General features: G+C 41.2%; 1 protein-coding gene across 3 annotated transcripts in view; it reads right to left on the minus strand.

The window, feature by feature from the left end:
* Positions 1-26,036, minus strand: part of PRR5 (proline rich 5) — a 559,320-nt gene that overhangs the window by 367,159 nt on the left and 166,125 nt on the right. For all 3 annotated transcript variants that reach the window (XM_085652445.1, XM_085652446.1, XM_085652447.1), the window contains one exon: positions 22,377-22,511. The gene's annotated coding sequence lies outside the window, so the exon portion shown is untranslated. The remainder of the gene's footprint in view (positions 1-22,376; positions 22,512-26,036) is intronic.

The raw sequence follows: 26,036 nt of genomic DNA on the forward strand, positions 1-26,036 counted from the left end.
AATCTTCAATTAAGAGGATGTCACTAAAAAGGTGCAAAGCTATCAATCAAATACCCTACTCACCATGCAGTTATACAAGTCCTATGGCAGAGAAACCTCCTGTGGAAATCCTGTATAAATCCTTTTACCTTTTGGGTATCTTTTAAGGATTCAAAATTACTTCAATCATATATTCCATGTAGTACTCCTACTTCCATAAGTGAACTCGTGAATATTTATCACTATAGTCTAAAGGAATTCCTTGGAGAAGCCACTTGTGGCAGTTGAACATTTGATTTGTTTAAATTAATCCACAGGGGTAAACTGCTTCCATTACAAATACACATCCAATATGAAGCAGTTTCCTTATCATTCCTGCCTTGAAAATAAACTCACTCCAAAATTTCACAATAGTAAATGTAAATGTGTTTTTCAGGAACCAAAACTACATGCAAACTGTTGGTAAATACCCACTTCAATTGATAAAAGAACACCGCTGCCCCTCAAACTAAACCTACTCATGAACCCGAACACTACTCCTATGCATTGTGCTCTGAAAATGTCCCCTCATTACCTTTAGGTGCACAACGCTGTAGCACACATTTATAGAGGGAGGTTGCAGTAATGGAACAGAGATGTTCACGGATTTATTTTAGGAGTTATGTCTTGACCCTCCACATCTAGGAAACTTGCAAACATTTATAAACGCTCCTGGCTTCCCAGAAAGTTAATTAATTAAGCGTATTGAGTGTGATAAGTGTATTGGCAAAGTGTTTTATTTTTAAGCACGACCTCTCATGGCTGGCCAATAAATGCCAGGAGCAAAGCGAACCTAGACGAAGAGCATCAAACACCGACGATAATTAAACCAGCACAAAGCCAATGCAGATGATTGAAAGCATCAGGCACCGGAGCAGTAAAGAAGCAGAATTCCCACTTCTTCCTGCTAAAACGGTTCAGCAATCCACGGTTTATGGAAAATAACAATGCATGGGGCCTGGGATGGGCCACACCTGCCCGCCCGCTGCAGGGTGCCTCGAGGGTTGGGAGAGACAATGCTGCAGAATTGTTCCGTTATAAGATTTTCTTTGCAATTTTACCACACAAATGTGAAAAAGACAATAAAAATTAAAATGTTTGGTAAAGTGCACACAATTGTATGAAAATCACAAGGTGTCTTTAGGAAGGGGAGACAAAAAAAAGTGTGCCAAATGTGTCAATCAAAAGCTAAAACATGAAATTCCACGAATTTGCCAACATATGTGTTGTATGCTAACGTGCAGCCACAGCAAAATAGGATTAACTCAACCTTTTTCAATGCAAGGCGCCTACGTGGGTAATATACGTCATACATAAATTATGTATGCCTTGTAAATTGAAATGTTATTGAAATAGAGTAACACTCGAAGACCCTTCTTCAGCGTAACCTCTCCTGGTAGAACTGACCTAAACCATGAATGAAATCCCACTGCTAGCATGACCATAGCCACCCCAGATCAATACAGCCAAGATGGACGCCAGGGCCCGCACTTCAATGGTGGTGTGGAAGTGTATGTTAAGATGAGATCATGGAGAGAACTACCATCGGAGTACCTCTACAGCCAGAAACCGCATTACAGTATCAACTAAAGTGCTTTATTTGAACAACTACTCCCCAAAAATAATCCAGAATGACCAGCATCACGTCACGGTAGAGGGAAAAGTGTGGTCATATATTCTGTGCAAAGAGGCATGGCTAAACAGAGAGCTACATTAGCTTTGAAAGAAGCAATCAGAGTAAATGTAAAATTATTTATATGCATCACGGATTTTTAATTGTTTGTTGTGAATGCCTGACATTTCTGCCCTCCACCAAGACTGTTCATGCAGGTTGCATTGAAGCAAAATTATTGAGTCATGCCATAATTCTCAAGTAACTCTGTAGAGCAAGATGAACTTGTTATATGTTTTACCCACACCGATTGTTTTTCTGGGTTCTTATTTTGTGCATTACTAATGACAAGTGATATGATTTTTCATAACCAACTTTGTATATATAGGGTAAATTAGCATGATCTAAGATTAAACAAATGTTATATAAATTATAGAAGTGTGTTTATTAATGTGTTTTAGTTATGCCACATTTTCTTGTTACATGCCATTTTAGACAGGGATGCCATTACTGTCGCTTACTCCTGCTCCCCACACACCCCCACATGCATCTTCTCTCCACCGGCTCTGCAGAGCGCAGGAAAGTTCATCAAAACACATTAACTTTCTCATGTTCCCTAGGATTTAAAAACATTATCAAGGTCCCTTCTGCTACCTTCCATTGTGAATACTACTTCTTTGCTTTATTGAAAGTTGCACTTCTTAAATGTTTCATATTTGTTAAAACATCTCTGGATAGTATTAGCATAGAGGGGGCTGAATACGTTTTTTTGAAATGGGATAGTGCATATGAGTTCAGGTGATGATGTGTAATTTTCCTTGTGTTCTGATTTCCTAAAGAATTAATACCTTAGCTCAGACTAGTTGTTTTTCACAGTTTGCCTGATTTGTTTTGTGAGAATTGTGTGTAAGAACCCCTGGATTTGGGGGGGGGAGGGGGAGGTATACGACTTTACGGTTCTACTTGTAATGCTGCCCAGCTTCTTTTTGATTTGCTGTGGACTTTGGAATAATTCTAATTTTGCATACCTTGTATAACTTTACACTTGAGAGCCTTTATGGCATTTATTCTATACTTAGAATTTCGTAATAAAGCCCTTCAACTTTGTACTGATCTAAAACTCAATTATTGAGTTGGCCCAATATTTATTTGAACTATTTTACTCTACTAATGAGATGCATTAACGCGCAATTTAATTTGTGGGAGAACTGGATGAGATAAAATGTTAGAGTGTCCAAATTCTGGGTTTAATGTCTCCCAGGCGACTGCGTCGAATCGGATACTGCGCAATATCCCCATCACACCACATCCGTTAACGCTTCAGCATCTCAGACCATGACTATTCAATATAATGCACGTGTTTGGTACCAATCAAAGCCTAAGGCATTGGCTTACTGCTCTGAGGCCAATGCAGGTATTGGCAGGTTCATTATTGAATGTGTACATGTACAGGTAAAAATATAAAAACAATTGTTACGATAATAGCTATGCACGTCTTTAGTGAAATCTAACGGAGTGCGTCAAGAGGCTCTGCACGGACCTCTGCGGAGCATTTGTCCAGTTGTACACATGATATAAGTAACACTTTTCTGTTGCGGCTTGACAATATCCAAGCAAACACTGGAAAGTGACATTTTCACATTGCACCAAGTTTTCAAATATATCGTTCGGTTGTATTAATGACATTCTACTTTCTCCAGTTCACTGAAAGCGAATGGTGCATTTCTCTGTGAGAAACACAGGGTCCGCATCTTCAAGAATACTTTAGCAATGTATCATTACATATAGATGAATATGACTTCTGCCTCCCAATTCGAAAAGCTTATTCATAAAATGACTCAAGGTGCTGAACTGCGTTGTAATACATTTGCACTGCATTGCGGACGATTCAAGGGATACGATTCTGACCGCCACCTTGACGGCATCGTAGATCCTGTCGGAGGCGGTGGTCTTCCACCGATGGTTTAGGTCCAACAGGCCTGCATCATAATGCGGCAGTCGGACCAAAGGGCTGTCTGCTGTCCGTAGTGGTTCCACCAACATCAAAACCAGCCCCTCAGTGTGATTAAGGTAAAGGCTATGTTAGCTCTTGACCGCACAGCAGACAGACCTTCCCCTTACACAGAAAATAAGAACACATCATTTCTCCTTTGGCAGAAGAGGACGACTTGTCACAAATATCCTGGTGAGATTACAGTCCTATATTCAAAGTCATTTACAGATGTAAGAGAACCCTCTGCTTAGGATCAAATAAAAGAATGAGAACCACTGCATCATTCTAGAGAATATGGTACCTAGAGCGAGCCTGGCCAAGTTGCCATCTTTTAATGCCTTTCTTTTATACTGCTTTCTTGGTGTTCGTGGTAGGGAGGTTGTAGGATAAGAGCAGTCCTAATGAACACCCATGATGCCCAGTGGCAAAGAGAGCGGTAGAAACATGTCAACACTGTAGGCATCATGGGTTCAATAAGGACTCTTCTGCTTCATAAAAGAGGAGATGACAACCATGCACTGCACTGTTTAACCCTGGGATCCTACAGTGAAGAGGTCTCATCATGAGGGAGACATGTGAAAGAATCATCTGCACAGCACTTTGCACAGAATACCCAGACTCCATTCACACTTGTTCAGGTTGTAACTCGAATACATAAGCATGCTCATCAACTCATGAAGAGTTCCCACAGAACAGAGAGTGGGAAAAACCAGTCATAGTGAGGATGGCCCAGATGATGGAGCAAGCCACTGAAGTAGGTGAGGATTTCCGTCCTTTTGTGTGACGGCCACATAGGTTAATGGAGGTCGCACTGACGTTAAAATAGACCGATCCGAATTCTACGATAACCAAATCAGACTGGGACAGTCACATATTTTCCTGAAGCTCTTGCATATCTTAATTTTTTTATATACATTGAGGGACGGTATATTGGAGCCTTTTCTGAAACATTTGCCCTCTCTTCCATAAATGTGGTTGCACCGTTCCCCACTAAACCTCTGTACTGCTGGTCAAGTGTGCATCTAAAAATGAGGGGAAAGTTTTATAAAACTACTTTGAATTGGCTTCTTGTTACAGGGCTTTTTATAAGCATTTTGGGATAGTCTCCTGTTCATCATATGTAACTGAGTGAAAATAACTGCCTGCCCACATTGTCTTACTAATGAAGGCATCAAGGCTGCGAGAGGCAGTCGAAACACATTATGGCAGCAGTGTTGGAATAAACATCTTATTATGGTACACAGTGCTGTCGGCAACCTTCTTGGGTGTGGCGTGTGAGAAGGAGCTTTCATACAATAAAAGAGGTGCTGACTCTTTTGCTGGCTTTCCCCAATGGTTTGGAGCAAGACAGCAGTTCAGCTGCAAGAGGAGTGGGTTGTCTGACTAATGCACATGTCCATGTTTAGATGATAGTTGTAAATGATAGCCTATAAGCATGGTGACTATATTCTGTTCCAAGTCAGGAGATACAGAGGACTGAACTTCTAGGTACATCATTGTAGTGCAACGATTTAAACTTATCACCACTATCATTTATAGAAGATTCGGTAGTGTTGTCAGCATCTTGATTGGATGTAGTGATGCTACTTTATTATGTGAGGCTCCAGAAAGGGTGGTTGCCATTTTAGATATTTCAGTTCTTTTTGCTATGTTAGCCTTCTAGTGTGTAATTATGTCTGATACCTGAGGTACTCCGAATGGCTGCTTGCTGAACTGGGGCATTTGTTGTATTTCGTTTTGGAGATTCCAGATTGGATGCTGCTTGGCACAGGTGTGACACCTATACTCCTACAGCTGTTTTTCATGTGTAGGATAAAGGGTTCACTTTCTTTCCTGTGAAGTGGTGTGGCAAATATTGCTGATTATGTCAACCAGAGATTATTACATATGCTATGCGTTTAAAGGTTTCAGGATCTACTTCCAGACCCTAAAGTAATAAATACAGCTTTGTCGAAATGTGTGTGTAGTTTTTGAGAGCATGGCTATTAAATACCATGCCAAACCTTGTTCCTCTAGTGCAACCAATGGCTTGCTTCACAAACAATTCTCATAGTTTCTGAAGATGCCTCTACATCGCAGGTGAAAACTATTAAGTCTATTTGTTATACCTGTGCACAACCAACTATCCTTATAATAATATGTGGAAGATATGTAGACTCATCTTGAACCTAGATCAAAAAGTGAGGGCGAAGATGGAAATACTGCAAAATTAACAAAAGAATGATCTAATAAAGCAACTGAATGAACGCCTATATGAGTAGTATCTGCAGGTTCATCACTTGTGAAATGCGTATTAAGATTTTTAAAATTCTTACCAGTGGCAAACTTGGATATGATTTTTCCTCTCATCAGTTCCATTACAAACTATAATTGGTTCTGTAGCCAATAGGCGGGCCACCTCTTGCACAGTTAAAGTTAGTATTATCATCTTCAACACAGTGAGGTGATTTATATCATTTAATGCTTATAGACAGGCTGCCAGAGAAACAGCTTAATTTACCATTAATTACTGGATTAACAAAAACCTAATATCCCAGAATAGGGAAACTCTAAATCGTCAGTGTTTCCTAGAATGATGCTACTTCATATTTCAGAACATATTTCATAAAGTGGTCCCAGCCAGTTGTTTTTTTCTTTTATATATCCACTGCGTTTTGAGTAAAACCAGAAGGGATTATATTCCGTTAACAAAACACTATTCTGAGCATCCGGTGGCACTATGAAGACTCTTACTTCTTACTTCATCGTCTGGACCGTAGTACTCCAGCTTGTGTTCACTACCCTTTCAATGTAGAGACTGGAAATTGAAGAAATTGCAATTTATGTTGCGGCCTGTAGCTCCTATTAATTAATGTAGGATTTGTATCCGATCTAGTTGTTACATTAAGAGGAGGGTTATTCAGCGCCTGGCCTGCAGTACTCTTCATCTGTTAGATCATAGCCCAAGGATAGGCTGGTCTCCATGTGACAAAAAGAAAGTTGCTGATAAGTTATGCCGCAAACTGAACCTTAGCATTATTCCACGTTAAAGACATCTTTTTAAAACACTCAATATATATCAGCAAAAACGAAAGCACATAGTTAAGACATGGAGTGAAATATTGATTGACATTATCTGACAATGAATATATAATAACTCCATGAAATCAAAATTGGAACTCTGATATAAAATATCCAAGAAATAATTTTCTCTGAATCGATCTAATTTCGAAGTTAATCTCTAATTATAATTGCATTCGTTAGTATATTTTTTTTAAAGTCCAAGTGCAAATCAAAGCATCACCTGGCATGTCAGCATGAAGAACTACAAGATCTTCCTTCTTAGGACAGCTGGTTTAATGGCAATTTATTATCAAAAGCAGACCTAATGTAACTGTAGTAGTAACACTATTGCAGTTCTTGGGCTCTTGAATGATATTACTATTGGAATTGGCCCTTTTCGCAGTGTTATCCCCCAAATCATGTGCTTCTTCCTCCTATTTTTTCCTGACCTGTTGTTGGTGGTTTTAGGACTCTGGGCACTTTCCCACTGCTAATCAGTGCTAAAGTGCATATGCTCTCTGTGTAAGTTATTAGGATTGGTTCTCCCCGATTGCCATATTTTGATTTACTGGTCAGTCCCTAGTAACTCAAATACTACTAGTAGGTCTGCAGCACTGATTGTGCCACCCACATGAGTAGCCCTGAAAACATGTCTCAGGCCTGCCACTGCAGTGCCTGTGCGCAGTTTGCTAACTGCCATGTCGAGTTGACAAGTGCACCCACTTGCCTGGCCCCAACCTTCCCTTTTCTTACATGCAGGACACCCCTATGGTACACCCAAGGTACCCCCCTGGGCAGGGTGCAGTGTATGCGAAAGGTAGGATATGTACTGATGTGTGTAACATGTCTTGATTGTGAAATACTGCCAATTTCGTTTTTCATTATTGATCTTGCCCCAAAGGACAGAATAGGGAATGCTTTGTAAAATTTTACAAGCATATCTTCCAATAGGGATAAGATGGAAAAATAAAGTTTAGCCTCTCTGAACTCAGAAATTAATAACACATCTTTTACTAAAGATGCTTTTTAAATTGTGTCTTTGAAAATGCCACTTTTAGAAAATAGGCATTTTCTTGTTTAATCATTCAGTGTGCCTCTGCCTGTTTTGTGTATTGACTGTCTGATTTTGGAGTGACAGGGGCTGGGGAGGTGCATTCTCTCAGACAGCCAACGGAGTGGGTGGGGGGTTGATGTGGGTCTTGCCTTTCCTGAATGAGTGAGGGCTGGGCTGAATAGACCTGGGCTGCATTCAGAGTAGGGGGAGGAGTTCTCACTAGCACTTAAATAGGCCCAGTCTGCATTTAGAGTGGTGGGAGAAGATTTCCCTTGCACCTGAATAGGGCCTGTCTGCCTTACACAATGTTGTCTCCACCTCCTGCAGGCAGCTGCACCAAAGAGGACAGAACTGGCTTGGACTGGGTTCAGAGACCCTTGTACAAAGAGAACAAAGATATTTTGGGGTATAGGTATTCAGACCTAAAACCCCTGAACATTAGACTACTTCTGGAATCAAGAGGAACCTTTGCTGAGGAGAAGAGCTGGAGAAACTGAGGAGAAGTACAGCCCTTGCTGTGTGTCTGGGGTTTGTCCTGCAGTTGCTGTTTCTGCCAAAGAAAGGAGAAGGGCTTTACTGTGTGCCCAGCTTGATGAAAGTATCCAAGGGCTTGTACAGAGCTTGCCTCCTGTTTTGTAGTCTCAGTACACAAAGACTTCATCGCCAGCTCCCCTGAACTTCCTTGCGGGGAGTTCTGACCTGCCTGGAGTGCCTGTGACTGTGTGGGGCTTCTGGAGGTTGTTTCTGCTGCTGGGAGTTCTGACCTGCCTGGAGTGCCTGTGACTGTGTGGGGCCTCTGGAGGTTGTTTCTGCTGCTGGGAGCTGGAAAGCAACTCAACAAACAAGGAAGTCAACGCATCGCACTTATGGCGACAGTTTTACAACGCAACGCCGTGGTGCGAGGAGAATATAACCACACTGCCGCGCTGCTGCGGAAACAGTCGCAACGCCTGTTGCCGCTGCAAGAATTGACGCATCAAGGGATGGCGGTGGAAAAGGTACAAACAGCGACGCTCGCCGCATCGTTAGTCGACGCATCCTGGATTTCCACGCATCGTCCCTGTGCCGCAAGTTTTCCCCGACGTATCACCCACGGATCGGAGTCGTCTCAGAACAGACGCATCATTCCCCCTCGGACCGGACCCGACGCATTGCTCCCCTGTGTACAGCGGAACTGTCGCATTGCGTCCTCAAAGGTCTCAGGAAGTACGCATCTCTTTGTTTTTCGACGCTTCTCCTCAGTGCGGCTGTTTGGCTAGGTGAACTTTGTCGCAACAGGTAATTTGCAAGAAATCACACATCCATAGTTTTCTTATGGACTCAGTTGGTAAAACCCTTTGAAAGTCATTTTTTTCTTAATACTTATAGGTTGGATTTTTGTCGTTTTGGTCTTAAGTTTAGATAAAGATACTTTATTTTCTAAACCGGTGTGGTGTCCATTTGTGGTGTTATCACTGTGTTATTGTGAGTGTTGGTACAAATACTTTACACATTGCCTTTGGGATAAGCCGGTCTGCTTGTGCCAAGCTAACAATTGGGTGAGCAGGAGTTATTTAAAGTGTGTATCCCACTTACCCTGACTAGAAGCAATGATCCCTATATGGACGAAGGTACCTACCTCTGCCAACTAGAGACCCTCATTTCTAACAACTATGTATAATGGAATTTTGCATCTTGCAATTAATTGTGTTCTTATTTTAGCTAAACGAATTGCCACATTTGCATTTTACATTTACTCAGTCTGACTGATCCTTATGAGGAGCAGATTATAATTTTTGTGTTTATTTTTTTCCTTCTTTCCTTTTGAATTACTGATACAATAGGCCATTGATTAAAAACATGCTGGGCCAGGGACATCAGTATAGAAGCAAATCTAAACTCAAGAGTCATTCGCAGGTTGATTAGGTATTTCATTGTTGCCTCTATAACTATTTTTGTCCCCATCACAGTTAAAGTAGTAAATACTTGTATTATTTTTGGTGATTCAGGAGAAACTTGCCACACTTAAGCAGTACTTGCTTCAGGCATCAGATAAAATCAAGTCTAACTTGTCCATAATCATTGATTAACTTAATTCTAGTTGTGATCTTCCGGTTTCAAGTGCAGCCACACGCGATGTTAACGAAGTTTAAAGCATCTAAAGTCACTAGGGTAGTCAAATCATTTCTGTCCAGGCAGCTAGCAGCTAACCTACAATGAATTCTAGACAAAATAGTCCACTCTGTTTTAAGAGGGATTTTTAATACTAAGTTAATAGTTGCATAAAACAATTCTTAATGATATGGTGTCTTTATCTTGGTCTACTCTTTCAGTGAGTATAGATTCTCTCCCTGGAACTTTGAATATAATTTTAAAATACAATGGGCGGGGGGAGGGGGATTTACTTTTCATAACGCAGGGTCTCGCCTTCATTCTCCTTCAGCCCTTCGTACAATGCTTGAAAGAACGAGGTCTACTTCCTGAAGACATAGCAATTAAATGCAAATCTGTAGTATAAAAAGACACCACAATATACTGGTTGTTATCTTTTTTAAACACATTTAAGTACTTTGAGGCAAGTCACTGTCAAAGCCGTCTTTGTGGTTTAGATCATGCAAACAGGTTCCTGTTCTCCATTAGTGAATGTCAGCAGTACAATTAACAAGAATTCTGCCACAAATATTTTCGAAAAGGAGAACGACTGGATTTTCATTGAGAAAGAAAAATAAGGGACTTGAAAAGCTGCCTTAATTCTTTAGTGTTTAGGGGGAAATGACAGCGGATGGTCTTCTGAGAAAGTTGCAACCCAAGGACCTAAAATACTGCACAGAGGCAAACAGATCTATGCTCACTTGGTGCTCCCGCCCTATATAGCTTCCTGCTTTTATTCAGCAGAGTGTGTACTCTTTTTTTTCACTGCATTTAAAAAATGAAGTAAAGGTGTCTGGGCACCCTTTGTAAAAGTCCGCTCGTCACAGGTTCTGATATTTGCATGTTCTCTCTTTTCATTTGGACATTAGATGGCATGAGGATTTCAGTCTCTTAACTCCTTAGTCAAGATTGGGGGAGTCTCTGATATTAGCTCCTTCCCTTTTTATTTCCATGAGGAACAAAATACTCTTTTTAGAGAGGTTGTTTCCCCTATCTTGCCAAGCTGAGGTCGGAGGCAGGATTGAAAAAGAGGAGTTACTCGGCACTTGAGTTAATAGAGACACATAAGATGCATTAAGTGTCCAGCCCTGAGTCTTGCGTATTGCACTGCAGTGTTGTCCATTTCACTGAAAGCATCTCTAAAACCTTTCAAAAAACAATCAGGAAGCACAATATTTTCAGGCCTAAGTCCATAAAATCCTTTAGGGCCAATGTACGAAAAGAAATAGTCTTGATGTAGTGCAATAATCTTTTTTATTTAGTTCAAATTGAAAACCTATACAAGCGAACGCAGATTCTAAAAGTTATGAGAAAGGATACTCGGTTCAGTAAAGCTGTGGGCAGCAAAGAGAAGTTAAACCAAGTAGCATTTGTTACCAAGTTTATAATGTTCAGTGAAAAGATCTAGTGCCTCCACTAGAGGGGCCAATAACCAACTTCACCCATTAAGTGAACTTTACGTGGAAGAGGTGTGGTGCAGCGGCCAGGGTGCCTGACTCCGGAATACAGGGTTCACGGTTCGAACCCCGGTGCCGGCGGCAGGTTAGCCCAGCACCATGTGACTCTGGGCAATAGCTCGCTTAATCATCCCGAGGGCACCCAGCGCCGTGACACCACTTCGGAGGTAGCTGTGCGCTTTACAAATACTGGTATTTTTCATTTTAACTTAAACATTTTCTCCCTATTGCAGATTTTGAAACAGCGGCTCAAGCACTTGTGATCGCCAAACTTGACTATGCAAATCTACCCTTGTGGATCTACCGAAAATAAAACTAGCACCTCTGAGGGCTACCCTGAATGTGGCTGCTCGGCTCATCTGAGGCACGAAAACATTTCAGCATATCACCCCTATCTTACATAGACTGAACTGGCTACCTTATGAGGCTAGGATTCATTTAAAAATTGTCTGCATGGCGCACAAAGCCCTTCACCACAACACGCCTTGCTACCTGGCCCAGAAACTGGTTCTATCTAGTGGGAATAGATCTTCTAGTAGAGCAAGCTCTGTACCGGTGAAACCCCCAAAATTCCACAAAAAGAAAACCTACAAATGAACTTTCTCTGGGACAAGCCCTTCCATAACAATTTTCAAAAAAAGAAGTAAACATTTTATTTCATTTCCTACTGATGCAATTAACCTTACTACCATTAATCCAGTTGTTCTTGGTAACTTTTCTCTTTTTGCTTCCCCTGTTTGAAATTCTATTACTTACTTGCATCACAAAGTCCAATTACCCGAAATAAATCTTATTGGTGATATTACCCTGTGATTCTATGTAGGACTTTGTGTACATTCACTCTTATTTTCCCTTTGTACAGCGCTCTGATGCCAGAAATGGTCTTATTTGTTTATGAAGTTTTATATAGTGCGAATAAGATTTTTTTTAAATTGGCCATTACTCTCACAGGTACAGAGTATCAAATATCTAATTTAAAATATACCGAAAATAACTCTTCGGAACGGGGATATGTTAATAGAGTTACTGTGTCCAAATTATATTATACCAATACGGGAATCGAAAGATTGGCTGCCGGAAAAACACATGACTTTTTCCTATGTAATCTTGTAACATTTGTAGGTTTGGCAGGAACAAACTTAAGAGTTTAAAATTTAACATGATTGATTCCGATCCCGTTAGGAAGGCCTCCAGACTGGTTTGCGGAATATGCAAATCCGATTCGGAGCCTATGTTTCCAGCCGAATCGTCCCCCGTTCCGAATGACCAAGTACGATGCGAAGATCTCGTCCGCATAGACCGAATGGTTTCCGAACCCGATCCTGGCCGTCCGAGTCGTTGCAGTCGAATCGTGCCGCGCAATGGAGCAGGCTTCTGAATGAGCGAGTGCGATGCCCGATTCTGACAGCCGTATCGACTCAGTTTTGCTGAGACAAAACTGCCGTGGGAATCGGACTTGGGGGGAATGTTGCAGGCCCCCCTTCACCCCGGGCCAGCCGAATCGGTCCCATGGAGGTACACATGGGTCCTCCGTTTCCATGCATGCACAGTGTGGCGGGCACCATGAAGTACCCGCCATAGGGTACATGCCTTTCCCCACCCCACCCGCTTTTGCAATGGGAGCCTGTGTATGCGTTCGGTACACAGGCGCCCATAGAGTACAATGGGAGTCAGAGCAAACCGAATCAGTCACTATACGGATGCATCGGAATCAGTCGCACGGACTTCCAGAGCGCAATTCGCTGGGACAGCTCTCTAGAACCGAGTCGTTCGGAGGGCTTTACGAACAGGATCGCAATCTGGCCCAGATAGTGAACATGTTATGTGACATTTCATCTATTGTAATAAACAATTTGTTGTGTAGGTCATTGATTGTAACTGCAAATTGGTTTATGTTGGTAGTACAGTGCCCACCTTGAAATCACGTATTCAAAAACATGCTTTAGCGTTACCCAATAGGGATAATAAATATCCCACAACAAAACATTATATGGAGAAACATGGAAATGATTTTAACTTTTGGTTCCTTGTAATTGATTGTGTTCCATCAGATGACAGGGACCGTGGTGTTTGAGATTTGGTGATGAGACAGGCTGAAAGTAGTTGGATATGCCATTTGAGATCCATACAGATGGGCTATAATATAGATATTGAACTTTACTATTTTCCTTGATTTTTGATGTTTTTTTGATGTTTTGAAACCTTAATCGGATTGGCATTTGATGTTGGTTCACCTTTAAACAACTCTGAACTTGCATCACTGGACTCTTGCTGGACTGTCTCTCTGGAGCTAGCACGTCTCACTTAGGTACAGTGGAGGATGAACTTCCTGGGGACATTGCAGGCAGGTGGTCCCCGGGACTTCTGTGGTATTGTTCTGGCTGTGGGTTGGTTTTCAGTTACACAAATGGCGAGCCTGTGGCTAGTTTCTCTCCCCCCCCCCCCCCCTCCCGGGGACCAACGTATTTCAAGCGCCATCGTGCTACATTTTTCAATCTTCTCCTTCTAGGTGGGGGGTGACTGCAACGCTGTTTTCCTTGCCCAGGTACCCCAAGGTCTGTGAAGATTAACCCTGTGTGAATGGGCACTTCCCAGGCTCCTTGTGTTGAAGATTGAAGCCCAGAGCAAGAGGCAGATGGGAATGCAAAGAATGGACCTGCTCCCCTGCCGGACGCACCATAAAGGAACATGCCGACATAGCTAGCCGAGTATTCAAGCTTTCTGACTCTACCGCAGTCCACAGTCTTCCATGCTTGGGTGCCCTCCAAGTGCAGGGACAGCAGTTTAAAGTTATACACACCAGCAGGCACTTAAAAAAAAAAAGGATACCTATATAGGGCCAATCGCAGGCTACAAAAAGTTGCCCTGTATAGCGGCAAAGGCACCATAATAGACCCAACATCTTTCTTTGGAGAAGTGCAGACACAATCTCCCAGATCCAAGGATCAGTAATCCTGGGTGAAGTTTCCCTTGACTGAAAACTATCCTATGATAGACTTTTCAGTGTGCCTGGGTCATTTGTGGCTGCTAGGCAACTGTGTTTAACTTCACATGGAATATATGTCAAAGCCCATATGAATCACTTCATTTATAGTGAAAGTCAAAATATGTATCAATTTATAGAAACATTGGGAACTGATTCATATTGGCGAAGACTTTATTAGGGTCTGACTAATAATCTACTGGGGATTATATAAAGACAATTTATGACAAAGCTAGTAAGCCTGACAGACGTTTAAAGGGTTACTGTGATTTTTAGGCATGCTGTTAAAGGTCCCTCTAACTCACAGAGCCTAGTACACATTTTTGGGCTTATTTGACCATTGAGACCATTCGTTCCTGTATGCCGTGGTACTTTAGTGACATTTTAAAAGGTATTCCAATTTGTTTTTCAATTTATATAATTTATTTTTTTTAAAAACATTTTATTGTCATTATAATACACAGAGTAGAGTAGTTCACATTCAACTTATAATCTTGTATGGATTGGAAATTGTGTGCGTAGTATTTACGTCTGAGTGTTCTAAAGTATTTTTCCTTCTTTCTTTAAAAAAAAAAAAGGAACAGAATAAACTTTGATGAATTGAGTGTTATCTGATGCATTGCTAAATTCTAGTCCACAGCACCTCCCGGAGGAAACTTAGACTGGTCTGCTTTACTGCCCTGGTTATCAAATGCTTTTAGGGGTAGTTGGGTTCCAGTTTTAGGGTCCCCAGTATGATGGCCCCGGACACCAAAAGCAAAATACCCCAGATTGGAGACCAGTAACTTCTAACTGCTTTGGCACTCTATGTCCAGGATCTCTTACAAAGGGGTTTCTAGAAGCGAGGAACCTGTGATCTGGAGTGGCCGATGGCCCGGATATGGCGAATATCTAGGCTGGGTAGACTGCAGAGTAGAGGGCCTGGCTAATTACACAAGCTAGCATGCAGATACTTTTATCATCAAAGGGAAGACATCTCAGAGTGATTAGAATTGGTGAGATATGTTCAAGCTTTCTTGTCTAGCAACTATTCTAGCTGCTAAGTGTAATGCTGCTTTTAGGGACGCTGTGTGAAACTTGGAAATTTCTAGAAGTAGTACGTATTCGTAGTCCAGCCTAGACAACACAAAAGCTTGAGTAACTAGTTTAAAATTAGTTTCTCGGGAAAATGTTTTGATACCTCACAGGAGCCACGGCTGATTTTGTGCCACTTTAGAGAAAGAGCCGATGTGTGCTTGTAAGTTCAAACTGTTCCTTAGCAAAAACGATGATATATATTTATATTTATTTTATAGGTTCTCTATCTTCTCTAGGACGAATCTTAGAGACTATGTATTTGTTTGTTTCATTTATTCTCTTAACCAGTCAGAGGTTCATAACGATGGCAGGTACTAATCGGAGAAAATAACATGAATGTTGGGATTTGTAGTTCTTAAACTACCAACATATATGAATTCATGTTGTGATGTAAGAATACTAAGAATAGAAATAAATCATCTTTAGTGAAAATTGGCTTTGATTTATACTTTGGGATTCAGAGGATTAACCTCATCAAGAGGACATAACACCAGTGCCCTGGGGACATACCCCACATCCGCGGGGATGCAGTTAATCTTCAACGCTGTAATCAAATCACGCATTCATGGACTTAACCTTTGGTGCTGGTATTGCAGGACACACGATGGAGCAGAACCAGCGGTGTTTAGAGTTGCCTCACTACTAGGAGCTCAGTTTAGCTCCCAATTAACCTGTTCAGGATGCACATTTAACAGTGCATCGTCAAACATACATGAGCACAGATCAGTTATGGTGCTACCCATGAAGGTAGGCAGACGGTTCAGTCCAGAACAAATATTGAGAAAGGTTTGTAATAAAATGGTGCATTTAGAAGAAGAAATTGGACATTGCTCTGTTTTGAGAGGGTCGAGGTTGAGGTGGGATAAAGCCAACCAGGCTTAAAGTGTTTGGGAAGCAGTTTTAATGCTATTCGTGGAGAAGATTTTCTGAGTAAGCTCAACATAAAACTGGTAAGCAACGTCTGAAAGATTGAGGGATGAGGCGAGTGTTCCCCAAAAAGAGGGTACCTTGTGGGACGCCTTGTCTAAGTGAAGCAAAGTTTGAGAGTGAGTCGCCCAGTTTTATATCTTGACAACAGTTTCCAGTGATGAAGGTAGTTCCTCTAGACCCCGGTCGGGTTCCTAAAACATCAAGCAGAGTGGCATGATTTAATGTGTCAAGTGACAATTCCAGGATAAAAAGAGGAAGGAATCACCTAGAATCTGAAATGTACTCTCATCTGTTTTAAGGATTGCGATTTCAGTTTTGCAGCCTGATTTGAAGCTAATGCGAAACTCATCAAGGAGGCAATTTTCAGCGACATTACGTTTGAGTTGAGAATCCACACGGCCTTCCAAGGCTTTCGCAAGGCAAGAAAGGGGAAGTTTGATACTGGGCACAATCTGTTAGGTTTCTGCGATTCATTCCTTTTTTTAAAGTGCAGAGACCCGTCCTATTTTTAGGCGTTATAGGACTGCTTGTCCTGTCAGGAAGGAATTAATTAATTAGGTAGGTCGATGAAGTTTAATTGAAGGGATAAACCGCTGAGAAGTGTTAGTGGTATAAGTTCCAGGAAACAATAGGATAGTCTGGTTTTGGCAATTGTGTTTAACATATCTGACTGGATGATCAAATAGCTTTGGATTGCCGGATGATGCATAGTTCAAAAGCGGCCTGGATTGATGTTGCAAGATTTAATTGTTTCAATCGTTATCTTCAAGGAAAGCTAAGAAATTCTTATATTTTTAAACAAAGTAGACATTGCTCTCCCTAAAGAGTTGCTTGTGTGTGATTACTCAATAACGCACCCGGGTTTTTGGGGAAATTTAATCTAGATTAATCTCCTTTCCAGTGCAGGTGGATTTGGCTTTGAAAATTCGTTGTTTATGAAGAGCAAAACATAAATACAACTTTACTCATTTGCAGGTGAAGGCTACAAGTGTCTTTCCTTCTTAATTCAGTTCTTTTACATACCACTGTTCTGATGTTAAAAATTTGACTCTTACATTTTTTGGAGCTGTTGTAACCTGTTAGAACTTCAGAATGTTGGTTTGTGAGCTCATTAACTTGTTGATATTGTGAGACAGAGTCTAGAGCTTAGCAATATTATCGGTTAGGGTTGCATGACCCATGTTGTTAACATCTGTGACTCATAGTTTATGATTCTTAGGTCGGTCTGCAGTCATTATTTTAGTAGAGAGGGGAGAGTAGGGTATCAGGAAGTGATCTGCTCATTCAAAAGGTCTAAAATAAAGCTATTGAAGTGAGCGGTGGTCATGAACCCTTGGGTGGAAGTTTTATTTCTTACAAAGAACATATAGCAGGTTTCTTTAGGACTCCCTATTGTAGGCAGATAATCCAAAAGAAGATACTATAACCTAAGGAGAGCGTTGGCAGTTTAGATTTCTTGTAGTTGCTCCATGACGCAGTAGATTTCATGAATTGTGGTAGGCTTGAAGTCAAGTGTTATGATATCTACTGAGAAACGTTAAAAAATGATGTGAACTTTTAAAATAATTTTGTCTATAATCGACTTCTCTGTTTAATTGTGACCCCCGCTAGCTTTCACTTTCAGATCAAGGCTTTCTGTTCCTCATAAGTGGCACTGCTGTTATTTTTCTGGATTATTTCAAGTCTTCCTAAGGATGTATAGAGTTCACCCTTCATGGTTTCCCTGAAGACGTGCTTTGGTACAGCTGGTAATTGTAAGCATTGTTCAGAGTGTTCTCATATCTCCAATGACTGCCTTCAATTTGGAGGAGTGGGAGCTGAGCATATGCTACAGATGTGTGCTACTCTTTTTAATTTCAAGGGGAATAAGAATCTCCATGCTATGTGTGGGAACAGATACTACCTCATGTCAATAGGTAAAATGTGGGCCTGCTCCAGGAGAAGACCAAGAATCTCAAGGTGCTTCTTTGATTTATCAATGAAAAAGGTATTGGAATGGGACGTGTGGCTTTGGAAGTCTTATTGGCCAAATCTGGATGTTAAAGGTTGGAGGGTGGGATACTGATGAGGGGGATAAGTGGGAGATAGGAGTATTCGGCTCATGTTGTAGGAAGTGGGTCACTGAAGGGAGGGGAAGCCATGGCTTCCGGTTTTAAATCCATGGTCTCTGAGCACTTAACGAAGGAAGGGAAGAAACTGATACCTAGGCAGCATGCAGAGTTGGCGGGTAATTTTGGAGCTTTCGGTAATTCTGTAGAAGTTTAAAGAAATATTCTAAGATGGAGGAATTTTTCGTATGTCAACTGGGTAGACGACAAAGGTGTTGAATGGTGTCAACCGAAAAGATGAGGCCCATTTTAAGGGGGCTATTGAGGTCACAATCAAATTGATGTCAGATGAGGATTTCAAGGTGCTCGTTCACACATTCCAGTCTAATGATTATGGCTACATTCTTTGAAAGGTTCAGTGGATATTTTAATTCAAAGACGTGTTTAATACGCAACTAAAAAGGGAGGCAACATCTGAGACAGTCATATTCCTAATAGCCTAAGGAGCATTTCAGCATTGCTGATGATATCAATATTTATCCAATAAAAATCCTTTCACTTTTCTCAAGGTGTTTCTTAGGTAGAGGTAGGAGACTCTGGAGTATGCCTTAGTAATGGGACTGTACGTACGTGGAGGCAATACATTTTAAATTGTAATGTTGGTCTGAATATCATTTTTTTATTAAGGCAGGACCAGAAGTCTGCAGTTTGAGATGAAGAATACGTTCCAGACAACTGACTGAGCTAATGGAATGTTTAAATATGTGTGTTTTCAAGTTGAAATACTCTCAATATGGCCACCAAGAGGGTATGAAGAATGATGATTCATCCCTCCAGAACTTCTAGGAGAGGGTAATCTAGATTTACATTTTGTTTTGGCTTTTTATTTATGAAGACAACAAGGCTGCCTCCATTGGATGATTTACTGCTTGTCGCCAGTCCAGATCTGACTCCCGGTCCTGCAGCACCAAGGACATGCGGGATGGAAGTAGGAGATGGGATGGATTTACACTACGATTTCACCAGCCACCAGTTTGCCTCTCCTACCCCTACTCGCACTGCCACTCACATGCATGCAGCCCCCCCTTTCACTGCACGTCTCCATGACTTAATTAAGGAGGTGCAAGGACATTGTCACAGGTGACACCCTTGTGATAATTTTTCATTTCCCACATGCTGACATGGACAGGAAAAAGGGCTCAGGAAGGGTGCATCTACCCACGGTATCCTTGTGGAATTGTCCGAGCAGGGGACTGCAGCTATCCATTTCTATTGGAGTTGTGTTCCATCTCTGCCCCCAAGCGTTACCATTGCTGGTGCATACAACCCTGTCCTCAGCTGCTCGTTGTAGGTTTCAGTTCCTCACCTTTCTTTCAAAGTGCCACACTCATGGTCAGTCACAGCTTTTTCAAGGCCTTAAATACTGTAAGAACTGGATAGATGCAGACACAGCTCAAGCAGGATTTGCAAGGCTATCAAGGAGTTTGAAAGGGGAAGACAGAGGAGCGCTTTACAATTATTTCTTCTTTGAAGCCTGGGCTACAGATTGAGAGACAGGCTCTTATGTCTCTCTGCTTCCAGCCACAGCAAAATGTCCGTTCCCCAACTGCTCTAAGCATTCTGTCTGTATAATCCCAATGCTCACCAATTCCTGGAGCTCACCTGGGAGACTCCAGCCACTGATTCATGGACTGACCTCTCTGTCCCTGCTTATTTAGGACTACAGCCAAAGATCACTTCCATAGACCCAAAATGTCCTCCTTCAAATGTGCTCTCTTCATTAGGGCCACAGACAGATATCCAATCAGCATGGGCTTGCTCAGACCTTCTTCAAAGCTGGTAGGTCTACCTACATCATAATCAAGTCAACATTATTATAGTGGAGTAGATATTTTCTGTATAGATTGGTGAAGTAGACATATTTGTTGAAGTCTGACAATAAAACAATATGTAGACCTGGAGGAATCCTTCAGAAATTACACAGTGTTAATAGGGATTAGCTCATGCCCTACTTCATATTCTAATCTTACCTATTTGGACCAGATTTTACAGATACATACCAGTAGAAGGACATTACTAGTGGCAAAAGCAGTAGATCACCACATAAGGATCAAGTTCACAATAGCCTACTAAACAAAATAATCTTCCAATTAAATTTTATTCTACACTTCTCATGGGAGAAGATTTTCTAATCAAGATCAAGTAGAAGTCTGCAAACATTGACGATGCAGACAAATAGGACCAACATAACAATAGCTTGACCAAAAATGTTGATGTCCTAAGGACTCCTTGAGCTCCTTAAGAGATGACTGGACAGGAAGGGGCAGGTTAGAGACAGTGGTATGACTTAGAACTCAATTTATCAATATAAAACACAAATCTTTAGCTACGTGGGCTTGGACCATGCCAGTCTCACATGCCGTGCCTTTTCTGATGGTGTTTTAAGATGAATGCCATCGCAGTAACCTATAGCACGAGGTGCTTTTTAATTTAGCTTTTTGCTAGCCCATTCCTTAGTGACTTTTTTCTTCATTGTTAAAGCACTTTTAACACTTGCTGAAATGCACTTCTTATGAGGTAGGTACATAGATTAACCGATACATGATTTTATTTTAAAATATTGCATTGTGACAGCAGAAAAATATTAAGATGGTAGCAAGACTAGAAGTTCCACATGGCCGTACACCTTTTTGCAAAGATAACCCAAAGTTTATTTTAGTATTTTTATGAAACGTACTAAAAGTAAATCGCTTCTCAAATTATTTTTGATCAACAAGATCACTACTTCAATATCTGGTTGGTAGTAGATAGCAAGCCATGCAAATCCCAAAAGTAGTTGTCCTTACTGTCGGAAATTGGATATACCTTAGGACCATTCTAAATTAGATTATTTTTTTTCTGAAAAAATATTTGCACCACATCACAACACTTCTTCTCTTAGACATTGGAAACAGAACAACAAAAGCGCTTCCAAGATTAATTGTTTGGAACTCAGTAAGAAGTGCTTTAGGCAAAACTGGTCATGGATCTACTACTGTCTTGATAAAATGCAGCACACACCAGGGAGAGCAGTCCATTAGCTTGTGAGATTCCTTTTTGAATCATAACTTCTTGATCAACAAAAGTTGGATTCACCACCACGGATTATGCCTGACCTTTCTTCCACCTGTCCTACAAGAAAGAATTTTATTTATATAATCCTTTCTTGCCAGGACTGCACGTTCAGCATATACAATCAATACTCTTTTAGAGGACTAGGATGTTTACAAATTGAAGACCCCGACACGTTTTTTATGCTGTTTTAATAAAAGGGACATAGGTGACAAGTCAGCCAGAGTTTGAGGTCAGATACAAATATTGGATCATACTTATTTACTCATTGCGTGCAACTGAAAATGTAAGTCACAATTAAGAATAAAGCCACAGGAAATAACGATAACATTTAAAATAGGGAAGACAGTGATGTGACCAAAGACACAGAATAGCAAACCTTGGCTTGAGATGCATGGAGTAAAATGGGCATTTGCAGAGTATTCAATGTATTGCTTTTTACTTATTTGTTTTTATAGAATTGACCTAGCCACAATAGCAGCGGAGCACCTTACAAATACCCATCTGCCTAACATTCACCAAGGCAATTTGATTGTCTCTACATTAGCTACCCGAAATTTAATCTTATATTCTGGTTACGCTAAATGTGGATTTTGCTAGGCGATCACGTAAATTCTTCAACTACAAATTTATAGTGCAATTTTTAATGAAAAGCTAGTGGCCCAATTGCATGTGCTTTCCATCCGGTTATGTGTTTGCTGCTTTACGTATTCAATGGTTTTAAAAATGTGTTGCACTTGTAGGTTCTATAAAATTTCTTTTACACATTGGGTTGTTGTACATTAGGTCAACAATTCATCCGCAAACCATTAATAGTAGCTGCATGTTTGTCACTTTCAGTGAGTTCAGTACCTCCATTCTCTTACAGGTGAAACATGGGGTTTTATGCTATGCGTTTTAATTAATGGGCAAATAGCTCACCTGCTAAACGTATCCCAAAAAAGGTGGGGAAAAAACAAAAATCCTTACAAAGGTCGTGCAGAGTGATGTTCACAGCAGTCGTGGTCAAAACGTAGAATGGACAATTGATGCGGTTTGACCAACGCTCCGACACTTCTGAAACGAGAAAACAAAATAAAGGTTTAGGGTTACCTCGTGGTTCCATCTCAAATATTATGAGATGGCAAACAAGACCTGATTTACCAATATGGCAACCAATGAAAGTATGTCATAGCTTGATTCCAGGTGCAAAGGTACAATCAGAGTGAGAAGCTTCATACCGATTTGTAATACTCCCCAGTAGCTGGGGATAGACCTCCTTATGTAACCAGTGCATTACAGGTGTAATTTAAATTAGGCAGTTGTCTGCTCTATAACAAACCCAAGATCCATATTTCACTCTTGTTTTATCCACCCCAGTTTCTTTTTTTATATAGATAATTGTGAGTTTATAGAGTACGCGACTGTGGACAGGAGTTCTGGCGCCAGACCGATGGGTCATACAAATATGAGTTCAACTTATAAACTTACTGCTGAAAAGCCAAGTTTTTAGTTGTTTCTGGAGTCTAAACAAGTTGGTTTCAGAAACAAAAGGTGAAGAGGAGTTTTTGTCTGTCAAATAAGCAAGGGGGCGACCACCCTGGTACATCTGACTTACTGATGGAACTTCAAGAGAGTGAATACAAGGAAAACAAAACGCACTGATGGGACAAGAAAGGAGAACCAAGATCATTTATAGCCTTGAAACTTGTACACAGACTTTTGAAAACAATCCGCTTCTTCGCTGACAGCCAGTGCAAACTTTGAAGATAATGAGTACCTGTAGAGTGCTGCGGGAGCCTCTAAACTAGCTGCGCCAGATTATTCTGAATGATTTGGAGATCCTAGATTGTATTCGTCATGTAGGAAATCAGATTTTTTGGGGTGGGCGACTGCCCACTTGACAGAATAATCACAACCCTTATCAGGGTGATCCCTCAAAGTCACTAAATTAAGCTGAGCTCAACCCTCGGTATGTGTGGCACAGAGCAGAGAGGCTTAATTTAGGGCAATGTGTAAGGTATGCAGGACCCAAACAGTAATAATATCAAAAACCAAGCCATAAAAATCAAAAGCCAACTTAGAGTAAAATTACACCAAAATGACAAAGACAAAAATCTAATAACAGGAACTGGAAATATGTTTTTTTTTAAAGATTTGAGGGAAAATAGCACCAAAAAGCACGAAGCACCCATGAGCGTTGAAGATCGCAGTTGACTAGGACCTAGGTGAGATTTTAGGCCAACCGTAATAGAGAGCCAGTCTGTTACACCAACCAGGTTCAACTCAAAATGGAAGTCAAAATCGTTCAGCGGGACAAGGCAGCAGAATCTATCCGAAGAAGACTTCATAATGTCTGATAGGCGTTGGACAAGGTCCTGCTGAAGCTATTGGTTTTGCTGGGAAAAGTTCAGAGCAGGAAAAAAGTTCATATTGCGCACTTTTGGCACCTTCGCCTGGTCAAGAGTTTTACTTTGAGACTTAAGTATCTTTTTCGGAGCTCTGAATTCTCCAGCAGGGCAAGGCGGGCGGGCGGCTGTATCTGACAATGGGTTTGACAAGGCTGGATTCCTTTTCACCGCGGGGAAACAGCAATTGTAACGCATTCTGAATTAAACATGCCATTACAATGAAAGCTTAAAAACACTTGCTTCCTTACCACGCATGCCTTTACCACACGGTTTTTCACCACAACCTGCCTTTACAACGCATGCCATTACCACAAAAAGATGCAAGTATTAAAAGGTAAGTGTAATGTATATACACACACACATATATATATCATTTCATGGCCCTCTGGAAGGCTTTGGCCGAAAAGCGTAGGCTATGGCTTTACTTAAATAATCGGTCGCCAGTAGGTAGTTAGTTATAGGTAGGAAAATGTTTCCATTAAAAAAAGTGTTGTACGACTTGGCTATATTCTTGGCGCCGTCTGAAAAATCTTCGCAAAATACAAATAAAAATTGTGCTGGTGAATCTAGTTGTGTATGGAAAGTTTCAGGGTGTTCCGTTAAGCAGGGGACAGGAAAACCAGGGGTGTCAAAAAAAGTGTTTTTCCTATGTTAATTTACATAGAAATTTTAGACACACCTACAGCCCAACCCGCAAGACGTAATTACACCAAATTTGGCAAAAAGGTAGCTTTTGGACCAGAAAGCACGCTTTTTGTTATTTGGCATAAATACGTTCAGTAGTTTGAGATATTAAACTAATCCAAATGGATATATCTAGGGCCACGAAGCCTCCGCGAATAATGACAAGCTTGTGCCGATTGGCTGCCAACACTTCAACCAGGAAGTGTTGGCAGCCATTTTGGGACTCACCTTCAGCCAAGTCCCCCCAAAAAAAAGTACAAAAAGAAAAAAAAAAAAAAAAAAAAAAAAAAGAAGAGGGGGCATGGTATGAATATCCTAACTCCACCAGGGTAAAGTACAATTTTTTTAGTTTTTTTTTAAATTAAAGGCAAAATGTGTAAATATTCTCAAATATCGCAGTGAATGGAGTAAAAAGTGCTGTCTCAGGATTGTTTTTAATGTAGCCCCTTGGTGGGCCAGGTCACAGTGGCATGCAGATTTTATTTTAAAAAATGGAGGGGGCGCACGGAGGCCCCCACCTTCAAGGGCTTATTAATGCCCCTTGGGACCCACAACCTGCCTGTGGTTAATTTGAAATAAATATGTAGGTGGGACGCATGGACCCCGACGGGCCCTGGGGACCACCACCTTCCTGGGGTTTTTCACAAAAAAAAAAAAAAAAGAAAAGAAAGGGGGCTGCACAGCAGAGACCCTCTCCTGGAGCTTTCAGAAGCACCAGGGACCACAACCTTCCCGGTGCGAATTTAAAAATGAAGGAGGGGGTCCGTGCGGAGTCTGGCCCCGGGGACCACCCAAGCCCCAATTACTCTTTCAATAAGAGGAGGTGGGCCTCCTCCCGGGACATATATGGCTTTGAGGACCACCATCTCCCTGAAAAGGGTTTTGGAACTCACGGATACAAATATTCCAGTAGTCTCAGAGGAATGATCGGGTTCACGGCAGAAAGGTTTTTAAAAAGCAGCAAGCAGTTTACCTTCCTATTCACGGCTTCATACGAAGGGCCAACAGTTACCTCGAAGAGAATTATTGAGGAAAGATGTAATTATAATTGCAGGATGATTTAGATATGACATTTAGATATGACACTGTGAAGGAACCCAAGGCCCGTAGCTCGAGCCACAATGCGTTTAGGGCAGTGCACCACTTAATTAAACCCCAAAGCGTTCACCGTCTAACCACAGTTTAAGCTCCCCCCTTGATAACGTTTTTCTGAACAATATACTGGACATATATATGTGGAGGTTTTAGGTATTTTATCCAGGAATAGACTAGGTCAATAGACGACAGTTACAGGGATGTAGAATCCTATCACCCCATGCCCAAGAGATACTGTTTGGGGTCGAGGGTCTCCAGTTTGTTTGGACCACTGGGCAAGTAGGGCAGACCTAACTCCCACCCCTCTGTCAGAAATCCTTTAGCTGCCAGTTTACAGTACCACAGCATGGATCTGTGAACAGTATTGTCTGTAACTAAGGCAATATTTGTACCCATATTTATAAGCTGCTCT

This window comes from Triturus cristatus, chromosome 4_1, assembly GCF_964204655.1.
Source record: "Triturus cristatus chromosome 4_1, aTriCri1.1, whole genome shotgun sequence".
NCBI classification, from domain to species: domain Eukaryota; kingdom Metazoa; phylum Chordata; class Amphibia; order Caudata; family Salamandridae; genus Triturus; species Triturus cristatus.